Source organism: Odocoileus virginianus, chromosome 3, assembly GCF_023699985.2.
Source record: "Odocoileus virginianus isolate 20LAN1187 ecotype Illinois chromosome 3, Ovbor_1.2, whole genome shotgun sequence".
NCBI classification, from domain to species: domain Eukaryota; kingdom Metazoa; phylum Chordata; class Mammalia; order Artiodactyla; family Cervidae; genus Odocoileus; species Odocoileus virginianus.
In genome coordinates this window covers 36,844,781-36,850,780 of record NC_069676.1, presented here as the reverse complement: position 1 = coordinate 36,850,780, position 6,000 = coordinate 36,844,781, and positions in this window count along the sequence as shown.

Sequence of the window (6,000 nt, the reverse complement as noted above, 5' to 3'; positions counted from 1 at the left end):
CAGTCGTGTCCGACTCTGTGTGACCCTATGGACAGCAGCCCACCAGGCTCCTCTGTCCGTGGGATTCTCTAGGCAAGAATACTGGAGTGGGTTGCCATTTCCTACTCCAAATGGAATGCTACTCAGCCATAAAAACGAATGAAATTTGGCCATTTGCAATGACATGGATGGACTTGGAGGATAGTGAGCTAAGTGAATTAAGTCAGACAGAGAAAGACAACTACTATATGAGATCGCTTATATGTAGAATCTAAAAAATAAAGCAAACTAGTGACTATAACAAAAAAAGAGACTCACAGATATAGGGAACAAACTAGTGGTTACTAGTGGGGAAGGAGAACAGGGGAGAGACAGTATAAGGATAGGGGATTAAAAGGTATGAACTATTATGTATAAAATAAGCTACGAGGATATATTGTAGGGCTTCACAGGCGGCACTAGTGTTAAAGAACCTGCCTCCCAAAGCAGGAGTCGTAAGAGATATGGGTTCGATCCTTGGGTTGGGAAGATTCCCCGGCGGAGGGCATGGCAACCCACTCCAGCATTCTTGCTTGGAGAATCCCATGGACAGGGGAGCCTGGCAGGCGACACCTGTCCTTAGGGTTCCAAGGAGTCGGACACGACTGAAGTGACTTAGCATGCACAGAATGTAAACCACCAGGGATGGACCCTAAATTAAACTATGGCCTCTGTATGATAATGATATATCAATATAGATTGTATGGTGACATATCATAACTAGACTTAATCATGACGATCATTTTGAAATGTATAGCAATACCAGGGTTACACAACTACGTAGAAACCCAGAACCCAAAACTGATTCAAAAGAAATATCAATACCCTGGATCAGGGTTTTATTCCCTAAGAGATGGCCCTCCAAATTAGGGAAATACACAGTTCCTTTGATTTTTAACTCCCCCAAGGTCTTACGCTACTGTGAGTTAATACATATGTACAACAGGAAATCCAATTCTCTTATCTTATAAAAACAATATCCTGGGACTTCCCTAATGATCCATGAGCAACAATTGGAGAAAAATAGTATCTCCAATAGGAGACTAGGCAGCTGGGCTTGGAGCACTGGTGTCAAAGATGTTTTCAGGACAGAATGTCAAAGACCTTAGCTTCAGAACTGCCCAGCTGTACATTCTTGGGTGATTTGCTTACTCTCTCTGTTTTCTTATCTAGAATATAGGGAGATATATACAGTGCCTTCACCATAGGGTTGATGGGAAATTTTAATATATTAATGTATGTAAAGTACTTAGAACAGTACCTAGAACAAAAATACACACCATAAAAGTTCTCACTATTGTTTATTATCACTGCAGATACAAGTTTTAGCCAGGACTTCTGGAAAAAAAGACACATCTACTTTTGCCCCACAATGAGAGTGATGAGAGGGTTACTGTTGTTTCCAGATCTTTTCCCAGAGATTGTGAGTTGTCCCTTAAGTCTCTGATATATGAGATTTCTGCAGATTCATCTCTGTCTTGCTGCAGCTCCAAAGTACCACCTGCCACAAATGAAGTTTCACATCCATTTAAAGCTTCCATTGTGAAAGGAAATCATGTATATTAAAAGGCAAAAAGTGAAGAGAACAGCAACATGTATGGCAAATTCAAAAGGTACATTTCTTGAATACAGAACATATTCCTACAATGTACAAAAATTCCACAAAGGGTGTCAAGATGATACTTGATCTAAGCAGGGCCAGTGGTCAGGGGAGGAGATGGTAAGGTACAATTACAATGGTAAGAGTAAAAAAATTAAACAATAAGTGACTTTTTTTTGCCTGAAAATTTAGAGGAAAAACAAACTTGCTAAAACCTAATCCTGGGGAGATGAGTGTGTAAAGGACTCTGTATTTATGGTTGGGGGCTGTGTTAATTGAAATAATCCTTCCTGAAAGCAGCTTGGCAGTCTGATTCTGTTTAGGCTTTATTGTGCTTAAATTAAATTTTTGAATAAATAGTAAACTCTCACAGTTCAAAATGCAACAAGTATAAAAAGGATATGCACTGAAAATTCTCCTTCCCACCCTTCTTCCCCATCAACCCAGTTACCTCCCCACAAACAGTCAATGTTAGTGATTTCTGGTGCAAACTTTCAGGGATATTTTTATAAGCATATACTAATTTGTACATATTCTTTCCATCCTTTCTTAAATAAAGTATAGCATAAAATAACTTGGAACATTTACTTCTTTACATCTTACAGAGTTTTCCCACACCATTTTATTTTATTTTTTTTTCATTTATTTTTATTAGTTGGAGGCTAATTACTTTACAATATTGTAGTGGTTTTTGTCGTACATTGACATGAATCAGCCATGGATTTACATGTATTCCCCATCCCAATCCCCCCTCCCACCTCCCTCTCGACCCAATCCCTTTGGCTCTTCCCAGTGCACCAGGCCTGAGCACTTGTCTCATGCATCCAACCTGGGCTGGTGATCTGTTTCACCCTAGATAATATACATGTTTCGATGCTGTTCTCTTGAAACATCCCACCCTCGCCTTCTCCCACAGAGTCCAAAAGTCTGTTCTATACATCTGAGTCTCTTTTTCTGTTTTGCATATAGGGTTATCATTACCATCTTTCTAAATTCCATATATATGTGTTAGTATGCTGTAATGTTCTTTATCTTTCTGGCTTACTTCACTCTGTATGATGGGCTCCAGTTTCATCCATCTCATTAGAACTGATTCAAATGAATTCTTTTTAATGGCTGAGTAATATTCCATGGTGTATATGTACCACAGCTTCCTTATCCATTTATCTGCTGATGGGCATCTAGGTTGCTTCCATGTCCTGGCTATGATAAACAGTGCTGCGATGAACATTGGGGTGCACGTGTCTCTTTCAGATCTGGTTTCCTCGGTGTGTATGCCCAGGAGTGGGATTGCTGGGTCATATGGCAGTTCTATTTCCAGCTTTTTAAGAAATCTCCAGACTGTTTTCCATAGCGGCTGTACTAATTTGCATTCCCACCAACAGTATAAGAGGGTTCCCTTTTCTTCCACACCCTCTCCAGCATTTATTGCTTGTAGACTTTTGGATAGCAGCCATCCTGACTGGCGTGTAATGGTATCTCATTGTGGTTTTGATTTGCATTTCTCTGATAATGAGTGATGTTGAGCATCTTTTCATGTGTTTGTTAGCCATCTGTATGTCTTCCTTGGAGAAATGTCTGTTGAGTTCTTTGACCCATTTTTTGATTGGGTCATTTATTTTTCTGGAATTGAGGTGGAGGAGTTGCTTGTATATTTTTGAGATTAATCCTTTGTCTGTTGCTTCATTTGCTATTATTTTCTCCCAATCTGAGGCCTGTCTTTTCACCTTGCTTATAGTTTCCTTTGTTGTGCAAAAGCTTTTAAGTTTCAGGAGGTCCCATTTATTTATTTTTGCTTTTGTTTCTAATATTCTGGGATGTGGGTCATAGAGGATCCTGCTGTGATTTATGTCGGAGAGTGTTTTGCCTATGTTCTCCTCTAGGAGTTTGATAGTTTCTGGTCTTACATTTAGATCTTTAATCCATTTTGAGTTTATTTTTGTGTATGGTGTTAGAAAGTGTTCTAGTTTCATTCTTTTACAGGTTGTTGACCAGTTTTCCCAGCACCACTTGTTAAAGAGGTTGTCTTTTTTCCATTGTATATCCTTGCCTCCTTTGTCGAAGATAAGGTGACCATAGGTTCGTGGATTTATCTCTGGGCTTTCTATTCTGTTCCATTGATCTATATTTCTGTCTTTGTGCCAGTACCATACTGTCTTGATGATTGTGGCTTTGTAGTATAGTCTGAAGTCAGGCAGGTTGAGTCCTCCTGTTCCATTCTTCTTTCTCAAGGTTACTTTGGCTATTCGAGGTTTTTTGTATTTCCATACAAATTGTGAAATTATTTGTTCTAGTTCTGTGAAAAATACCGTTGGTAGCTTGATAGGGATTGCATTGAATCTATAGATTGCTTTGGGTAGTATAGCCATTTTGACAATATTGATTCTTCCAATCCATGAACACAGTATATTTCTCCATCTGTTTGTATCCTCTTTGATTTCTTTCATCAGTGATTTATAGTTTTCTATGTATAAGTCTTTTGTTTCTTTAGGTAGATATACTCCTAAGTATTTTAACCTTTTTGTTGCAATGGTGAATGGTATTGTTTCCTTAATTTCTCTTTCTGTTTTCTCATTGTTAGTGTATAGGAATGCAAGAGATTTCTGTGTGTTAATTTTATATCCTGCAACTTTGCTATATTCGTTGATTAGCTCTAGTAATTTTCTGGTAGAGTCTTTAGGGTTTTCTATGTAGAGGATCATGTCATCTGCAAACAGAGAGAGTTTCACTTCTTCTTTTCCTATCTGGATTCCTTTTACTTCTTTTTCTGTCCTGATTGCTGTGGCCAACACTTCCAAAACTATGTTGAATAGTAGTGGTGAGAGTGGGCACCCTGGTCTTGTTCCTGATTTTAGGGGAAATGCTTTCAATTTTTCACCATTGAGGGTAATGCTTGCTGTCCCACACCATTTTATAAAGAGCTCTTTCTTTTTATGCATTAATGTTAGTTGTTTCTTGGTGCTACAGGTTGTATTGTATCCCCTCAAAAATTCTAACCCTGAGTACCTCATAATGTATTGTTATTTGGAAATAGGGTCATTGCAGACATAGTTAAGATGGAGTCATATTGGAATGGGTGTTATCAAGTCCAAGCTCATACTGCTCACTGTACGACATGCCAATAAATTGAGAGATGAGTTGTGGGGGCAAGGAATAGGGACTTTATTTGAAAAGCTATCAGACCAAGAGGGGGTGGACTAGTGTTCCAAAGGACCATCTTAGATTTAAGACTTCTTTTATACTAAAAGGATGAGGTGTGGCTGATTGTTGCAAACTTCTTGGTGGTGGAATCCTTTGCTCTTGTACCTTCCAAGTAGGTCTGCTCACAATGTTCCTATAAACCTCCAATAAGACAAACCTTATCCTCTGTTCTGAAACTTTCTGAATGGAAAAGTGTTATACCTTTAAATGTCAGAGCCTTGAGAATGGGCTATCCTGAATGTTTCAGGCTATAGGCAGCATTCTTTTACAAAAGGTGCAGAGCCAGCATGACTAAGAATGAAAGTCACTCAGTCGTATCCGACTCTTTGCAACCTCTTGGACGGTAGCCTGCCAGACTTCTCTGTCCATGGAATTTTCCAAGCAAGAATACTGGAGTGGGTAGCCATTCCCTTCTCCAGGGAATCTTCCCAACCCAGGGATCGAACCCAGATCTCCAGCATTGCAGGCAGATTCTTTACCGTCTGAGCCACCAGGAGCACAAGGGTTAGAGCTAAAGCAATAGATTCAGTGTGGAAACAGATGTGTTCTGATGAAGGCAGAGAAGGAGTGATGTGTCTACAAGCCAAGGAACACCAAATATTTACCAGCAAACCATGAGAAGCTAGGTGAGACACATGGAAAAGATTCTTTCACAGCTCTTAGAAGGAACCAACCTTTTTGCTGACATGGATCTTGGACTTCTAGCCTCCAGAATTGTTGGGACAATAGATTCCTGTTGTTCAAGGCTCTCAGTTTGTGGTACTTTGTTATGGCAGCCCTAGCAAACTAGTACATGTGGACATACAAAATTTTATTTAATCACTTTCCTACTTTGGACTTTTAAGGTCTTTCTTCAGTCTCTTACTTTTAAAAATGCTGCAGTGAATTCCTTTTGCACACACCATTCACTACTCTAGCATGGTGAATTTCTAGACCAGAATTGCCAAGGCAAAGGATGTATAATACTGTATGATATCACTTATATGTGGAATCTAAAAAGTAAAACAAACTAGTGAATATAACAAAAAGAAACAGACTTACACAAACTGTGGTTACCAGTGGGAGAAGAAAAGGGGAAGGGCAAAATATGGGTGGAGGATTGGAGGTACAAACTATTATATATATATATATTTTAAAAAGCTACAGGATATATTATATAGCACAGGGAATATAGTCAATAT